Source organism: Glossina fuscipes, unplaced genomic scaffold (assembly GCF_014805625.2).
Source record: "Glossina fuscipes isolate IAEA_lab_2018 unplaced genomic scaffold, Yale_Gfus_2 197, whole genome shotgun sequence".
In the NCBI taxonomy this organism is placed as follows: Eukaryota; Metazoa; Arthropoda; class Insecta; order Diptera; family Glossinidae; genus Glossina; species Glossina fuscipes.
The window spans coordinates 336964-351670 of NW_023998540.1; the positions used below are offsets into that span (position 1 = coordinate 336964).

Below are 14707 nucleotides of genomic sequence, written 5' to 3' on the forward strand. Positions count from 1 at the left end.
GAAGACTGACTACAGAAATGATCCTGTGAAGTATAGTCTTAACTTTTCTAGGCACAAGCAGCAGCTCTTATACTGTATACCTTATAAACCAAATGAGAATTCTTTCATGTAAAACTTACGTTAACAATATAATAATAAAATCGTTCTGCTTAAGAGCAAATAACAAAACGTAAACATTATGACTCATTCATCTATTGTATCAAGTGAGAGAAAAGTTGTTAGTTGTGCAGAGAAAAAGCGATAACAACGGCAATGTATAAAGAAATTTTTATTTTAATTTGCCTACTACTCTCACTGCATATGATTTATTAAACTGAGAAAAAAGAAACAAAATAAATCAATCCATATACAAAATTATAATGATTAAGAAAAGCAAGTCAAAATAGCCAGAAAAAATTACTTGAACTTATTCTCTTCTATTGTATGAAGTCTAGTAGTTGGCGAATTTATATTCCAGCTATTTGCACCAGATATTCATTGATTATGATTTGTACCATACGCGTATGTATGCACATTTGTTTATGTATATTTACATTATTTTGTTGGATATTCCCGCATCTGAAACAGCAAAGGTTCTGATCAGGAATGAGATATAAATTTTTTTTTAATGATATGACGATGGAGATGTAAACCTGTGTTCCCAAGGCAAACTTATGTTGATTTTATTTTTTTGATATCTATAGGAACAATATCTATTTCGTGTACCTCATATTTCATTTGGGGCCTGCGTTCTATTTATATTTAATGTTAAAAGTGCTTATTGCCGCCCTAAATAGAATTAGAAGTAGAACAAGTGCAATTCTATAGGGTGCCCCAAAATTGTTCTTTTTAAATTTTTCTAATTTAATTTGAATCATAGTGTATATAGGACAGGGTTATGTGTGGTATAGCACATCGGGCAAATGGCCCCCGCAGTTCCGCTGACTTCTGCATAAACGAGGCTAAATTTCCTTGGGGCATTTGACGTCAAATGACACGATTTAGGGGCCAGCTATGATCACTAAAACGAGCATTAGTTGAATTGTTTGACGGGATGTAAAGCATTGTCTGGTTACTCACATCAATATCATCCAATTTAGGCAGAAATAACTGACACTAATAACTAAGCACCAGTAACAGTCGTTGCTTCGAAGAAGTCTGGTGCTACGATAACTTCAATCAAAAATCTGCACGAAACAGTGACACGTTGTGAATGCATTTCGGCAATTACACGTGGATTGTTTTACATCTCAAAACGGCCAATTTTGACGATTAGCGAACCCATCAAGGTGGCCATATTTTATACGAAATTTGCGAGATGTGGTCGCCAAACTTTCATAATTTTTGAAATATTGGTCGTTGGATGAAAACGCGCTGCTCTCCCGTATAATGCTCTATTTTTACTAACACTGAACGGTCAGTCGTCAAATTGTTTTTTTTTTCTCGAGTTGCCAATACTTTCCGACATAAAAGACGCCAAATTCAAATCTTTTAGGCCATCTTTTATATAGAACTGCATGCTATATAGCCGTGTAAGTGATACCAAGTTTGTGTTTCACGGATAAAAATGGTAGTGCCAATCGTTAAACGAGAAATATGGGTTTTTGTTTGGGATTGTGGAGTGAAGTTAAACATGCCCCTTCAATTTCATAAAGAGCGCGGCAAAAACACTACTGAAAGTTGGCCTTTACAAGCCGTATGTTTTTGAACTAAGATTGTAATTCCTCTTTTTGAAAATTTAATGAGATTTGCCAGTGTCTGGCGTTGTTTTTGCTGGAATTCTATATAAAATACGCAGTACGTATACAATATGTATGTAGACTTGAATTACCTCAGTTCTGTATAATTTATGGAGAAAACGACGATAACTTATGGAGAATATGGAGACGATGATATCATATTTTTGTTTTATGTATAAAGAAAAGTTATGCGGATAATGAAGCAAATGGCACTGGTTATTTTAGAAGAAAAAGTGTAGAAAAAACCGAAATTTTTTGAAATAAACAAAGAAAGCAAACAAAAACTTGACCTTCAAAAAAATATTTAAATGAAAAAAAGAAAGAATAAATAATTATTTATTTTGTTAAATGATTTAGTGAATTTTGTTTCTTTTTTTAAGAAAAGCAGAATTTTCTTTTACTTATTATTATTATTATTATTATAATTATTATAAATTTAGTCAGAGAAATAAATTCTAAGACTAAAGTCTTAAAGCACTAGCATCTAAGGCTTCTGCATTTATTAAAAACTCTACCGCACTTGAGATTTGAACCCACGACCATGGAGTTGCTACTTTCTTTTATTTATTTTCGTTATAAAATTACAGAAATCATATGTTTTGCGAAAGTCCCCACTTTGGCAAAACGTACAAACAAGTGGGAAACTGTAATTATGCATCACTTTTCTCAGAATTTTTATACGAATTTTTATTAGGTTGTTCGGAAAGTCATTTCGTTTTTTTTTTTTTTGCTCAAAATGAAAGACGATTTTTTTATATCATTATGAACGGTCGAATTCGAAAAATGTAGTCTCTCAGCGATCTTACGAACTACAATTGCCGGAACGGAATTTTCTAAACCCGGGTTCTGCAATAGTCTTCTGTCATTCTGTTCATACACATTCAGTAATTTTCTTCTTGCTGGAATACAAGTTTTGTGTTATCGAAAGTAAAACAGCCGGATTATGTTGTCTTTGACTGGCCATAGCTGATAAGGCATCAAAATGTATCCACCGAATTAATCAAATCCTTTCAACAACAAACGTGTTAGAATGTATAACAAAAATACGGCTTACATATGATGTTAACTTGGCTGGGAAAATACGAAATGACTTCCTGAACACCCTAACATATGAAGTGAGAGAAAAACACGATTATTTAATTGCAGGGGTGCGCTATCTGTCGTTTCAACATTTAACGATCAAGTTGTTTGCTGTCTTCGGTTTCTTGATGACAACACAGTGTTTCGTGTTTACTTATCGTAATCGTATAACTTGGTAACACTGTTTATCGATCCTGTTCTTATGCCCTACACAAGGTGTACTCAAGTATTTAAATTACTGCGTGCGGATGTAACCGATACTGACAACGACTTGAAGTCGTGCCCATGTTTTATTACACTAACTCATATCGAAACATTATCTCAAATATTTTTTTAACTCAGATAAGTGCCATCTGTCCATCTATCTGTTTGTCTATGGATTTTTATACTCAATTTAAAATTCGAAATATTTCAATCAAATCGGATAAATGTTTTGATTTTAGAGCGACTTGCATTGAAAATCGATTCTTTTGGACCGTTTTTTCGACTACTACTCCTATGGAATGTTGTGTGGCGTTTAAGGGTGATCTTGTTATGACTCTATCCATACCACACAATTGAGGAAAAGTGCGCCATCTATATGTCATTTCTCATAGGCAAAATGAAAACGAAACAAATAACAAAAAATTGTTCGAAATGATTTGTTAATGATTTGGTTTGGTTTGGATATGAAATATTACGAGGACAAAAATCGCATGTAACGTGAAATTCATTACCTGGCTAGCTTTAGAGATCATGTCGTACGTTATTGGCCATTAGATGCCTTATATATTGCGAATGCCGTTATCATCATAAGACTCATCATCAAGCCTTGTTGTTAACTGCCTAGTATTACGAGCTGTCTTGCATTTTAATGAAAAATTGAAACTTTATTGCTTTAAACTTAAAATACATTATTGTTTTGTTATGGATGTCAAAAAAAAAAAAAAAACTGCACCAGTCATTGTCGACGTGAAGTTAAAAAGGTTAAAGTACGCGTATACAAATTGAATGAAAAACGTTTAACGAATGTTTAATTTCAATGCGAATATGTGCATGTATTGGTAAGCAGTAATTGTTATATGTCATGTTAAATAATCCACTCATCATCCAGCCTTAAAAAAAAAAAAAAATAAAAACAAGAACGAAAGGACAGTGTCATTCTTGTTTGGCAAATGCAAATGAATGTTCGTTTGGCTGTATGCGTTCCGCAGTTCGTTCAGCGTACTCTGTTTCTCATGTTCGTTTCTAGGACGCAGCATTTATAAATAATTATTTGCTTAAACATCGAGTTTGTATTTCTCGTATTCCTTCTCGTTTGTTTCACTTTTCTGTAAAACAAACAAACAAGCGAACAACAAACAAGCAGGCAAACAAACAATTGCCCAACCCAAATACAAGCATATAATTTCCGCATGATATTGTATTATTGTTAATGCTGTAAATTATTTACGATTACATAAAATATATGTAAATAAACGTTCATTAATACGTACTTAATAATGCCAGATTTTTCATGGGATTTTCATCGCCCGTATATATAAATCTTCTGTTTTTTTTTTTTTCTCTCTTTACTGCTGTGATTTATAAACAAAACATATACAAGCACACAAGCTATGCATTTCGTTAATCTACAGATCTTTTCATTGCACTCTATTAAAAGGGATTGAAAGATGGACTTGACTAAATGAACTCAGCATTTTTTTGCTTTCTATTTTTTTTTATTTAACGAGAGAAATGTCAGGTAGCAAGCCTATGCGCAGCTTTAGATCGATTTCTTTGCCACCTAAAATCTGATATTGTGCTCAATTTCATATGTACTAAGGTAAGGAATTTGGTGGAAAATTAACCCATGCGTTCGTTAAGCGATTAGCAAGGTTCTTTATTGGATGCCCTACATTCGTCCGATTCTTAATACAACTTTTTTCAAAGAAATATCATAAAGGTCCCTGTATGGGAATGTTTATCCAGAAAAGAGTTATATGGATCAAGGTGAGGGCAGTAAATTTAGATATCAAATGACTATTCTGCGTGCATTGTTTGCCACTTGAAGGTTTACTTTTTGACAGAACTTTTATATGAGATAGCATTCAAGAAATGGTCACATTCCATCAAAAATTTCCAGGTTCTTAATGTAAATCAAATTATTTTTTGGTAAACTACTTTTTTATAAAAGAACTTTATATAGACTGGCGGGTATAAATAAAGTCCAATCCAATCCTTGTATAACAACGTTACTAAGCTATATAATGTCAGTACCAAACTTTTACTAAAATTTATGGAAAATTGCGATACATTAGTAGGCTAAACTAAAAAAATACTGGAAAGACATTAAACAGACACATTGACCGAGAAAGAAAAAAATCCGGAATTTGCTTCAGGTTTTTGTGGGATAACAGCTTTTTTCAAACTTGTTTCGTTGGTTTTCAGAATATCGGACGGCCGAGAATCTTCTACGAATAACTTGACTCTTTCTTTATTACGAACTTGTTTTCAATAGCGACAACCATGGACATATGAAAGGGCGTATTTAAATTTATTCAGAAATTCTTCGTGATTACGAATGCGTTTCCCATTCTGCTTTTAAACGATAAAATTTTCGTGAACGCGACGGACGACCCAATATAAAATTATTATTTTTTGCGACATTTTATTGAACTTTTTACGGTTAAAATAATTATTTCATTCAAATTCGAAATGATGTTAGTTTCATAAAACTTAAATTTCAAAGATTTCACAATTCATATACAATTTCAGTTTAACACGATTTTTTCTGCACGTTCATATTCTAGGGAAGAATGTTTAGCAAAGTTTGTGGTTTCCAGTCATTTCCGCGAGTATTGTTTTAGGTAAGAGGAATATCTTGTATCTATGTATTCAAAGCATCGAATGTATTTACAAGGAAATAAGCATAGGTGGTCTTAATAAGCCGCAATTAAATCTGTTTTCTCTTATTGAAATGAAACCTGAACTTGCACATTTTTTCACTGTAATTTGAAATTTGTATGCAAAGTTTGAATTGATAATCCCTCCCCCTCCCCCTCCCCCTCTCCCTCTCTACGCAAGCCCAAACATTTGTATATCCACTTACGTTCAATATAATTTTGCAACGTACTTGAAAATAAATGTAAATTTTTCTAATTAAACCGCATTGAACGTACTTTTGAATTTTTGGAACAATAATGCAATAAATTTAGAACTTATTAACCGCAAATGCACATATCTAAACCCGCGAACAAATATCTAAAATTGAAGTAAATTTTGAAAAAAAATATATATATATATATATATATGAGAACGCTCCCGCTATCTAGCCGAGAATACATACATACATAGTCTCCGCTTAATGACGCGGAACTTCATAATTACAAATATCCAATTGAACCGCGCTAACTGCAATAATAGAATGCCAGTGTCGCAAATAAGAAGCAAACAATTCGATTACAAATTGCTAACCAATAAAAATTTGTAACACTCTCTCGAGCGTTTATATGCGGTTTCAACTGTATGTTCGTTCAATTGTTTGCATCATATGGAATTGAAAATTGTACACTGTAACACGGTAAATATATTTGTTTTTATTTGTGTGCGCATGAAAGTACGATTGCCGTGTATGCGGCCAGCTCACACGTCTACTGTTGCTTCCTGACGTAACACAACGGAAGTCATGTTTATAAATAACAACTAAAAATTTCATTGATTAGAAAATTTTGAATGCATGCAAATTAGTATATTTGCGTATGAGAATAAATGGACCATATACATATGCATTACACACACACACATACATCTCGCTGCATGTGTGTAGGTGATGTAAAAGGAAGGACGATTTCGCAACGGAAATCACAAATTCCGCCGTGTTTTTTTTTTTTTTTGCCGCATGACTTCTAGAGCGTTTGCAAATTTGCATAAAACTCATTCGTAGCAATGCAAAGAATTGTATTTGTATTGAAAAAGGAATAAGAATAAATTCATTAAAAACCTATCGCCAATCGAACTTTCAGAACAATTTCGAATATCTAGCAATTCATATATATGCTTATACGCTCATAGGTACGCTCGAGGCTTGGCCGTTACACGAATAAATTTGTTTGGGTTTCCTCGTGTCACCGAACATTTGGTCAATGGTGAGGTTAAGTCCATCTGATATCATGTAGTTTTCAATTACCGATCGCACACGATGAAGAATTTGATCTAATGGGTATCACATCAGAATGAATAAACAATCAGAAAGAACTTTAGCCCCCTTCCCAGTAATCTCTGTGGAAATTTTATTCGAAAATATTCGATTTTCTTCGAATTTGCTTCTGCTAAATGCATCGAAAATACCTGATTTTTTCAATACCCCACCTCTCAGTTTCGTATAGGCCACGTGCCCTCTTTTAAAATATTAGCAAAAACCTTCAATTCCCAATTTACGAGACACACCCACGTACATTAAAAAAAAACCCATGAAATACGATAGAAATTCATAAAAATACATTCATTAAAAAGTTACTCCCATAAAATTCCGGAAGCGGAGACTGAAGGAACTGTTTGACTAGCCATTAAAGCAGACATCAAAGCCTTGCTGTCTCTTTATAGCTCAGCGATTAAAGTCGCTTCGACCAAATTCGGTCGTTTGTTCTTTCTTAGTGACGATGTTTAATAATCCTCGTCCAAGTTACGGGTCGTGTTTCATTACTTTCACAATAGTCGGATAAGATAGTTGTTACTATAATTTGTTCTGTAGTAATTTATATAGTAGGTATTAAGCATTATGAAAATGCCTACACACTGGCTCTGTTTGAAATCCGATACGCCTTTCAGGGGCTTGTTTATGAGCCAAAACTCATAACTCGTAGCATGACCCGTTTGTTTCCAAGCGCTAAGCGTTATGGCTATATGCTTGAAGGCGGACATTCGGATTTCTGGGCAAACACCGCAAGTAAAATAATAGAAACCGTCAATCTTTGTGGGGTAAAGATCGGATTGTTGATCCCAGCTAATCGAGCAATAGCCCGGAATAGGTTTCACTAGCGATATACAGAGCATCCGAGTAATCTAAGTGCCGCGAAGCTCATTAGCACTGCGCTTTTTACCCTGTGCACTGTAACTCTGCCACATGGTCACACCGAGATCAGTAATTGAGGTTGACTTTTAGATGATGTGTTGAACGCATTGGTCTGGTAAGAAACTACGCACTTACATTTGTTAATATTTAGGGGCATTAAATTAGTACAGCACCATCTGTTGAGGTGCTCTTGAAGATAGACCTGGGCTTGACTATCAACAGTTGAACGTCATCACCATATATTAAAATCCGAGAGCGTTTTATGATATTTCGTAAGTTATTTATAAACAAGATAAACCTAACCGGACCGGAGAGGAACTGCAGAGTGTACTACAACGTCTTTAGAAGACAAATTGGATATACATACGACAACAATACGCTATCAAGGACCAAGGACCAGTAAAACCATTTGGTGACCTTCTCTGTCTTTTCGGTTTTCTTGTGTCTTTCCGGCAAATTCCTAAACCTTCAGGTGGTAATTCATTACAGAGAAATTTCTGCACTATTCATTGCCAGCCTTGTAATGCTTTTTAAATAAAGTTGTTTTATTATTTTCGGGAGTTTGGCAATTGTCATTACACCATCCCATGGTAATTGATAAATGCAAATTTATTTAATAAAAAAACGAAAAAACCATAATATAATCCCTTGAATTTATTGTATATAATAAAACATATATAGATATATATATATATATATATAGGATATATAACAAATTTTGTTTTTTTTTTTTTTTATATTTACACAAACACCACCTACTCAGCAAGCCACATGCATAAATACTCATAGGCGTATATAAATTTACAAGGTATGTTAATATATTATATTTGCTTGCAACCTTTTAAAGGGCATGTGTACGAAGTACGAAGTAAGTGCTCTTAAAAGTCCATTTACGACAATGCGAGCAACGGGCAGGTGAGCACGTGTACGTCAGAAAATGAGTACCTTATTGTTATTGTTGTAAAAGAGAAACAAATTTATTTCCAGTAGAATAAAAAAACAAACATTTTATTTAAATATGAAAAGCACCCCCTCTCTGTGTGTGTGTATAGCGTGGCAAGGGGTTGGGTTGCGTTTTCTTCTCGTTTGTTTGATAATTAATTTTGTTCTCAGAACACAGAACAGAATGCCAGCAAATGCTAGCAATATATGTGTAGGTATGAAACCGCAACGGGAAATTTGGTACATAGACTGCAATGGCTTACTTATAGATGTATGTAGGGATGTATGTAGGTAACGGTGAAGGTAAAGGTTTATTGTTTTTGATATTCCGTTTTATAGATTATTCACAAATTGTTTATTAAAAGTGTAGCACTTTTGAGCTGTAAACACATTTAAACAATCAATTGTTGCTGTGGCCGCTGCTGCTGATGCTGCTGAAGATGATGATGATGATGATGATGATGATGATGATCATCATCATTACGTTAACAATAATGATGATGCACATATGACAATGATAATGATCATTTGTTGACCCTTCAAATAAATAAATTACATATGTACTTCTAGGTGTTTTCATTGATATATGTATTTAAGGCTCACTCTATGGTGGTACCTCATATCCCTCTCACTCTTTTGATTCTTTCTATCTCTCTCTCTCTTTATTTCTCGCTCTCTTTTTATCTTTCTCGTTTGCTTCTTCATCATGAAACGTTTATTTATCGAAATGCAATTTGTATTCGTTCTCCTGTTCTTTTGGTGTTAATTGCTTTACAGTTGTTTGCATGCATTTGTTATGCTTGTTAGCATTTCGCATTTGCATGTATCTATAAATATGTGCACATAAATATACACATCCATACACCTACTCACACACATACACACACACACACACACACACATACACATAGATACATAAACATGCATACAAAGCTCACAAAAGTTTTTGTATGAGAACATATGGCCATTTGTGTGCATATGTGTGTATGTGGTTTGATATTGTGCGTGTAATAAAGTTGTTTTATTTATTGTATTTATGTGTTGAGTGGATTTGCTTGTATTGTTCATTTGTGAGCATTTAATGGTCAATGCTATTGTTCTATATATATTATTATAGTTGTTGGGGAATGCATTTATATCATCATTACTATCCCCATCATCATCATCATCATCATCATCATCATCATCATCATCATGATCATGTTCATCGTCATCATCATTGTCAGGATATTTTTTTTAATTTCTTGTTTTTCCCCAAAAGCATTTTTAACACAATAAATATTAAAATCCAATTTGTATGAGTCGTTATCTCTGTGTTCTCGTGCATAAATGGTATCTGCGTGTACTGTGTGGTGCTGCATATAAGCATTTATATGTGCACATGATTTTCAATGTTCAGATGTGCGTTTATTTTTCTATAAATACACATATATATGTACAATTTAATTGTCTCCCGAACAATAATATCATTTTATAAAACATATTGTTTGTATTTATTAGATTATAACGAAATGAAAGTTGTGTTCGGTTATTGTATTTTTATTCTTCTTCTCGTTGTTAAAATACAAAAAAAACTTTACTTAAATGAAAAGCAAGCAGCGATATTTCATTCGGTTTAAGTCGATATTTTAATATCTCTTACGATTTTGTGTGTGTGTGTGTGTGTGTGTGTGTGTGTGTGGGGAGCTTCTTAATGAAAATTCATAAAAAATGTAGAGTAAGTGGTAAGAAACATATTTCGGAAACATTTATCTCCGTTTCATTCTCTCTCTCCGTCCTTCCAGTCCATCTGTTTGTCTGCTTCACTTTTGCTTTCTCTCTTTCTATTTCGCTTTCGCGGCGATATGTAAATTGCAAGCAACCATGCAACCATTACGTTAGTCAAAAACTTTAAATAAATTGAGAGTCGATCCGTCATTGACTTGAATGGGAAATTACATCATATAGCCTTAAGAACAAAAGAAGAGCTACTAGTCCAACTCTGTGCCCAGGCCGACAGAGAGCCATTAGCAACGCTTTTAGATGAAGTGATAATAAATTTCCCATTATTGCCACTAGGTTAAAAGAAAGTGGACACATAGGCTAAATAGGAATAGTGAAGGATATGGAGGGATGGGACAGAATCCTCACCGACCGACTGGGAGGCACATTCCTAAACCAAATGAGGCGAGTTGCTAAGGGCAGCAGAATATATTAAAGACAACGAAATGTTGTCAAACAACATGAAATTTTGAAGCCAAAATGCTTAAGCGAGGCAGTCAAAATATCCCTGCTTGTAGATCATCATCCAAAATTTTAGATAGCTGACGTCTCAACGGCCTTCATTTCCCGCCAAGTTTGTGCAAATTTTTGTTCGCTAACAAATATTTCGGGAGGACTTGTTCGTCAGTCAATCGTTTTAAGAAAATGAAGATAACTCGACGACTCTACTTTACTCTAACATTCGTCAAGGTCTTCCTTTTGTCTCTGCGCCCATTTTGAGTTTTGCCTTAAGCTCTCTCTTTGGCATCAGTTAATTCTGCGAAGGACGGAAATCTATTGAAAGTTGTTATTGTAATCTTAAATATAAAATTGAAGTAATGCTTATTATATGCATGTTTTTAGTGAATAGTTGCTGTCAAGTTTCAACTTTTAAGCAAAACAAAAGGATGGACGCGGTCTCATCGTCTCATCATAACCTTCGAAATATCGTTGAAAGTTTCTTCAGCTTTGATGCAAACATGTGGACAAAAAGAATAAACCTGACTTGTGGAAGTTTACAAGAAAACAACAAAAAAAAAAATTTTAATATTTTGCGTGACATTTAACGAAATCCGAGAGTTTTGTGTTAATATTAAACTTATAAGTGCTTTTTGTAAATTAAACCATTTTTTCAATGAATTAATTACAATTAATTTCCTTGCATGTATGAATGACATATGTATTCATATATAATATATATATATGTATCTATATGTATATATATATATACTGGTATATGCTTTAAATGTATAAAGCAAAGAGTAAAATTTAATCGGTTTGACTAACTTGAAGCACCTCTTTAAGCTTGAATGAGTTTTCCTGAGTTTCGCATAGATTGAAAATGAAACTAACTGGAATCTCAAATTCTCTCTCGGACCTTTGAGATGTGTTTTGAAATCTCAAAAACGGATACCGGATAACGGAACGAGTGCATAAAAACAATTCTACTTAAAATCAAAGAAAACTTGTTTAAAAATTGTGTGTGTATGCATTTTTAAAATGAAATTATGAACTTATCTAATCCCATGGGATACGAGAAAGAAGAAGGGAAGAGGAAAGAGGGAAGAGGGTAGGAAGATCATTAAATATTTTTAGTCAAAGTAAATGTAAATTAATATATATTACGTTAACACTGTATGTAACGGAGCAATTAACTTTTGTATATTTACATACGCGCATACACGTGAACACATATATATATATATATATATATGCAAGTTACGTGATTATGACGTTGATGTGACATCAGTACGTATCTACCTAAGGTAATAGATCAATTAAAACTGTATTAAATGCAAAATAGAAAATCAAGTTGAGTTTACGTAATAATCAAAGCAAACGGTTCCCACTCGAGAATCAAAAGTCAACCGACAGGAAAAGATTGCTTAATAAAAATGTAAAAAAAGAGAAGAGGAAAGAGAACAAGCAAAATGTAAAAAACAAAAAAAGCAATAGCAACAACAAAAAGAAGAAGAAGAAGAAGAAGAAGAAACTTAAACGAAACGAAACAACAAATTGTAAAGGAAAGCTATTAAGTGCGGAATGGCAATTATTATTTACAATCAATCGTGCATTGAGCAGGAAGATGAAAATGAAAATTGTATGAAATGAATGAAAGCAGCTACCATCACAACAGAATCAATATTGATGATTAAATAGTGGAAAGAAAGAATCAACTGGGCTCAGGTACGGTTAGGTTGCTTGCTTCCTTGCAATCCACATAAACATTCATGCTAACCTGAACAGAAGCACACAACACAAACACCCTCCCTCTCCCCCCCGTAGGATGTTCAACATTGATATTTGCGGTGAAATGAATGCATTGGCCGAGTGCATTGGTTTGAGTGATGAAATTTAATTAACGCTTTTACTTTTTGCTTTGTATAAAACATTCAAAGACATTGTGGCTGCGGAGATGCGGTCGATATAAGTTACTCAATTTTGTATACGCAACAGCGTTTTGATTGAAAAAAGAAAACCCATAAATGTGTTATTCTGCGATAACCACCGCCAAAGAATGCCCCATTCTCCTTATGAAAGCCAATCAATATGATGGGAAATGATTCGGAAAAGTAGCGTGCATTAGATAACTGAATAATTTGATGATCAGATTTCCTAGATTGTTTTCGAAGTTACACGTACTTCTGAAGATTGTGATGGACGCGCTTTCTCAATTATTCTGATATAATAGCGGTATTCTGAATAACGACGTGACGTGACGAGGCATTTTTATGTTTGTTCATATTCGGTTTCGTGATTTCACTCGTACTACGATAGTAATATGGATGGGGAAGAGTTTGTGATTTTCGCTTCGCAATATCGAAACACTATACAAAGAAACGACATTTTGTTTTCTCTCTCTCTGTTACAGGGCAACGGTTACGATTGTAAATTTAAAAGTGGACTTGATCCATCCGCGGTGCAATGGAAAACAAAATATCAAAACTTTTAAACATTTTCATCTTTAATTGACTGACTATAGCATAACCGATCTCCTTTCTATTAAAGAGAAGAGAAGAGAAAAAGCAGCTGAAGAGTTTTTGTTTTCTATACATTTCGTATACTATCCATATCGGCATACGTTAGGTTGCTTACTCGCTTCAGTTGATTTTCAAGGAAAGATATTGAAATTTTGGCCTTGAAATATTTTAAACTGAGCGCAGCAAGCAAATACCGCAAAGATATCATTGTCTTATGACAGCCGAGGCAGAGCTAATCTCCGACTCGAGAAAAACTATTGTAGGGAAAAATTGTCCCAGAATGGTAAAAGTTGACACTTATGTTGACAGATAAATTCGATCAGGGATGCACTCATGAGCACACCTACAAAAAATTATTCAGTCTGTAGGCAATGCGCCATAACAATTGCAAAGTATTGCGTTACAAAAATTATCCCGTTCAGTCAGCTTGACTTGACTGATTTAATTCGTCTTGATCTATGTACATACCATAAGCCCTACGTCGTCCAAACTGATGGTTCTCTTTGAGAAGACAGAGTATGGCGTTTAAAGCTGAAAAGCGGAAAAAATGTAAATTTTCTCTTTATATACTATGTCCGGCAGTATAATTGTTTCTTGGATACCTCCAGTCGAAAGTGGCAATGATTCCTCTTGATTACAGTTAGTTGTCTATATATATTTGTGTTGTAATGTTGAGAAAACGTCTGTTAAAAGTTTCGTCTTGAAGACGAAATCTTTTAAAAGAAGTACAGACGAGAAAAAGTTATTTTTGAATGCAAGAAATATCTTCTCCTTCGAGTTAGCTAATCAAGAAGAGATGACTTATTACGTTGAGTAAAAAAATTTCACTGTGAACACGAAGTTCGTTGTTTGAACCTTCATAAAGTTGGTGGATAGTTAGCTAACCGTCAATTTACACGTCACTGTAATTATTTTGCGGGAACTTCTTCTTCTTCTTCTTCTTCTTCTTCGAACATATTCTAGCAAAATCAGTTGAAAATCATCAAATGAAAATATCGCACATAAAGCCAACTCGTAAGGTAATCGAAGCCATGAATTTATTAAATGGAAGTTAGGCTCAAATAAATTTTTATGAATTATTAACAAAACTTCGCGTAGAATTAAAGGACGAACGATGCACGTCTAAAGCATCGAATCGGAGATCCCTAAAATTATAGGTAGGTCGTTGGGAAAAATTCCTTTTTCCTTAAAAAAATTCTCATTGCATTTGAAAT

At 33.9% G+C, this 14707-nt stretch overlaps 1 non-coding gene across 1 annotated transcript in view; it reads right to left on the minus strand.

Moving 5' to 3' along the window:
* LOC119641963 overlaps positions 1 to 40 on the minus strand; it is a 112-nt gene extending 72 nt beyond the window's left edge. The window contains exon 1 of the small nucleolar RNA XR_005247916.1: positions 1 to 40. This exon is cut by the window's left edge and continues 72 nt beyond it. This is a non-coding gene — a small nucleolar RNA (small nucleolar RNA U3).
* Between the last annotated feature and the right edge of the window lie 14667 nt (positions 41 to 14707).